Below are 4,643 nucleotides of genomic sequence, written 5' to 3'. Positions count from 1 at the left end.
TCTTCAAAAGGTGGTGTTTGAAAGTGTGAAAACCTTGGTTTTTGTGAAGATCCATAAAGGGTCAAGGTTGATAGAAGTGACATTAACTAAAAGGGACTTCTTGGAAAAAGGTGGCCGGAAAATACACATTGTACCTTCCTAAAGTACAGATTCTATTCGAATCGAGTGCCTACATTGCATCAGGAATAGTCGTAAGATTCCGAGGGTAATTTGTTGAGCTCCAAAACTAAATCATTAAGTCTCTTGTTGATCTTTTTAAGAATATCAGGCAAACATTTGGATATGATAACCGATTGGATTTGAACAAGCTTGCGTGCCAAAACAGGAATACCCACCATAGACTTATCAATCATGGACAATAAATGGTGAGTTTCAAAAAGGTTGTTTTCTTGAATTCGAGCTTCATCATATGTTTCATCGTTGATCGGTTTCTAACACAGACATAGCCAAGGCCTATGTCGACCGCATTTGTGGTAACCTTCTCAAGTAGTCCTTCAGGCGATCGATCAGATTTGGTAACAACAGCAAGTGTCCTCTGTCCAGTGCCACAGGGTTACAGTGACATTAAGATGAAGCCAACTGGGTTTAAACCCCTAATACACTAATACAAGTTTATAGAACATCATATAGAGATGAATCAGAGAGAAGTGAAAGTGAGAATGCCCCGATTAGAAGAAATTGTTGAACAAATTCGATCAAAATTTTGAACTATTTATATGTGTGATCACAACATGTGATTTTACTTGTATTTTTGAATGCGATAACGTTGTTCGTTTACTCTTGTTATATTTAAAAGTGAATAAAGACTACTGTTTTATTGTGATTTTTAATATATTTCTTTAGTGAGAACACAGTGAAATTATTTGAAAAAAAAAATAAAAAAAATAGGTACTATGAGGTTTTAGCATACCAGATTTTCAAAAACTGTATGGACAACGAAGAATTGAAAAATATTTGATGCTGACCTCAATTACTTACCAGTATGTATTTTGAGCATATTAGTACATATGTATACACATGTATATTATGAGCCAATTAGTTGTATACCTATAACATCATCAACATTATCAGGAATAAGTGAATCAAGGTCCTTAATTGTTGTAACAACATCATCTTTACATACATGTTTATGTTTTTTTTAATCAGGTTCCTTAATCAACGGTTGCAACTGTATAAACAATGAAAGCTTAATTCATTAGGTATCAAGTGTTTTTAGTTAGGAAGTGCACAAACGAATTTTAAAACCTAAAGAGATATTTTTTTCACCTAAATTAAGAAGTAGATTCAGAAACCGACACTGAAACATTGATTAGGCCGGACGATCAGCCCCAAATAATATTCACCTAAATTAATCATGATGAGGATTGCTACACCCGACCAAAGACGGCGGAACATGCCGGGATGCAACGGATTGCCCATAAGCGCATGACACTATGTAAAGCGACAATATTTAACAACTCATTTAATTTCACAAAATCATAAGGTCACATAACATACTTGTTCATACAATAATCATCACAAAATATAGCAAATAAATATATTGTTCATTTTGCTAATATCCTAAAGGTATTTGTGACGTTTTCTTCAAGATCTCAATAACAACCTAAATGCAAACCTGTAACATTTCATAAAATAAAGTTTATCAACAAAAAGGTTGGTGAGCAATTCATAGTTTTGAGCATATATGTATATAATAAGAAAAACCACAATCATGTATACAAAACAATAAATAAATAGCAATAATTTGGATAAAGAGATGATATCGCTAATAGAAATACGTTAGTGACACCTTGCTAACGTATTTAATTGATGATCGGGCGGTTATAAAAACTAGTGTATATTAAAAACTTGTTTTGGAATCCCTGTAAATAATATTTACATATTTATTCTACGTATCCCACAAGTTTCAATTTGCTACACAAACTAGTATTTTTCTAGGCGCGTTGCGCCGGGCAAGTCGGAAAAACTAGAGGGGTGGTAAAACCCAAGCGTACACTAAGTCGACGCGAATTCGGTTGATTTTTGTTACGTGTGCTATTTTATCGAAACTAAGACAAAAATAAAACAAAAAATATTATAAAAATTGGCATTGGTCGATAAAGCTCGATCGTTGGTATCCGACCCTTATTGATCTCGAGTGTTGAGACGGTTGAGTATACACAAATTCAGTCGATTTCGTCATGTTTGTTACCGTACCAGAACTAAAAAAAATCAGCATTCGGTCGGTTTTCGTTACAGTACTGGAACTAAAACTAAACGCGGTGAGTCTACCCGAATTCGTTTTAGTTTTAGTTTCGGCCCATAACAAATGTAACAAAAACCGGCCAGAACACTTATTGGTCCTTTATGATTCGTTTTACTTTCGTCTGTAACAAAGGTAACGAAAACCGATTGAATGTCAAATTTGTTTTGTTTTAGTTCCAGTACCGTAATAAACGTAGCTAAAACCGACAGATACCGATTTTGTTTTTTGTTTTTGTTTTAGTTCCGGTACCGTAACAAACGTGACATAAACCAACCGAATTTGCGTAGACTCACCGTCTCAACGCCCGAGATTGACAACGATAGGGTTTTACCAATGTCCGGGTTTTACCAACCTATAAGTAAAAAATAATTTTATGGACCATTATACTTGCTTTTTCTTTACTTTTTCTTCACCTTTTCTTTTCAATTTTCTTAATTTACCCCACAATACCACTTGACATCAAAATCTTTATACCAATTAGCCTCCCACTTTGGCCCAAGTTGATGTCGTTTATGCTAACATTCCTTCCACTACGGGGCCAAGTTATTGCCTTCCTTTATGCTATAAATTTTTGTTACGCGAGAGAGTGAGGTGACTATAATGGGTAATGACAATGTATACATGTGTAGAGAAAGTTTAGCTTCACAAACTATTGAACAAACAATTGATCAATTTGTAAGTCTTAATAATTCGGCATATAATTGACCATGCGTAAAAAATAGTTTTTAAATTAAGAAAAAATGAATTTCATATTTGAATGTGGTAATCTTTTACCTTGAAAGATATATATCACATAGGAGAGACTCATTTTCGTGATTGTTTTATTTGTCCAATGAAAAAAAATGTAACTGAAATGTTTGATAACGCAAAATTTGCAAAGACCACGATCACTCCAGCATAAGTGCAATCAGGAGTCTTAGCAACATGCAAAATTTGCAAATGCGGACAGTTTGATAACGCAGAGAGACCGATATCACTCACGTGAACTCTCTCTAAATGGACTTCAGTAATACGATTATCAGGATTAACGGTAACAGATTCCAGTACATTATCCCATGCACCCATGCAACTAATCAGCTTCAACGACTGCAGTTTCTTCGAAAAAGCAATTAATGGTTCGAAGAAGAAGCAGTTGGCAACCTCGATGAGATGTATGCATTTGAGGGACAAAGCAACTGCGCCCGGACCGATTAGCTCCAGCCTCGTTTCGTTGAAATTATGGAGGTGCAACCTCTTAATTGCTAGTTCTTCAAGAGAAGTACAGTTGTCGAGGAGTGCGTTGATTGCTTGAACGCCAAACAAACAAGATCCACACGAGAACTTCTTCAAATGCTTGCAATAATGGGCTAACGCCTCCATACCTAACTCGGTAATGTTATTGCAGCCACGAAGCTTTAGGTACATGAGTCCCGGGCAATGGGCGGATATTAGAGCCAATCCGTTGTCGTTTATGCTTTGGGATAAACGACCGCAACGTAAAGAGAGCTTCGTAATGGAACTGAGCCGTGAAAACATTGGATGGAGGTACGGAAAGATTGCCAATTTGGCATTGAGTGTGAGACGGTACCGGGTCTGGCCTTCGACGAACAGCCACCTCCTGGATACAAGAGAGCAACACTTGCGGTCTCTGGTATCAAGGTGGTGGAAAATTATGGCTAATATATCATCCGGAAGGAAACAAGTATAGTCGATAGAACCGGTTGCTTCCTCGACAAGAATCGCCGATCGGGCGGTGGAGGAAGATGACTCTTGAACAGGGGACCAACGGTGGGTTGATCCCGGTGGCCATGGTGAATGGGAGGAGGGTGATTGCCTCATAACATTAATTCTTCAGGTGGAAGTTAAATTGTTGTTATTATTTATTTATTTATTTTTCTGCTGGAAGTAATGAGTTTAAAGCTTGAATGTTGAATGATATGGCTAGTTAGGTGAATGTGAATCCTTTAATATACTTCGACATGTTTATATAGCCATTTGGATTTGGAGTATGACTAGAGTAAAATGCCAACTGTTTCTTACATTCTCTAAATTTTTTATTTAAATGTATCTAATGGTTTTGACTTATCCTTTGAATTTGAGTAGGATGATATTCGGGTCGTGTTTGTGGGTTGGTGGGTCTAAATTGACTCGAACATGACATGAACCTAAATGTCATCAAAAAAACAAACAGTCCGCAGATAACAATGTCTACGCGGTGCAGAAAAAGAGCTCATGCATACCATTTTTAGAAAAACAAACATCATCTATATGTAAGTTTAAGCTGGAATGTACAGTCATGAGCTACCACTTGAACTGTTGTCACCATCTTACCACCTCCCAAGGTGCAAGTCAGAAGACCCATGCAACCGAAACCCCAACCTATTACTTGAAAAAGGATCGTCAACTCGAGCTACTAGCC

General features: G+C 36.7%; 1 pseudogene; it reads right to left on the bottom strand.

Moving 5' to 3' along the window:
* Window positions 1-3,049: 3,049 nt before the first annotated feature.
* LOC143604771 (F-box protein At1g47056 pseudogene) lies at window positions 3,050-4,341 on the bottom strand (annotated as a pseudogene).
* Window positions 4,342-4,643: the final 302 nt, after the last annotated feature.

This window comes from Bidens hawaiensis, unplaced genomic scaffold (assembly GCF_021521415.1).
Source record: "Bidens hawaiensis isolate Kalapana, Puna unplaced genomic scaffold, B.hawaiensis_p1.1 tig00066608_1, whole genome shotgun sequence".
In the NCBI taxonomy this organism is placed as follows: domain Eukaryota; kingdom Viridiplantae; phylum Streptophyta; class Magnoliopsida; order Asterales; family Asteraceae; genus Bidens; species Bidens hawaiensis.
Note: the sequence above shows the minus strand (reverse complement) of the source record. Positions and strands in the feature narration are given on the sequence as shown.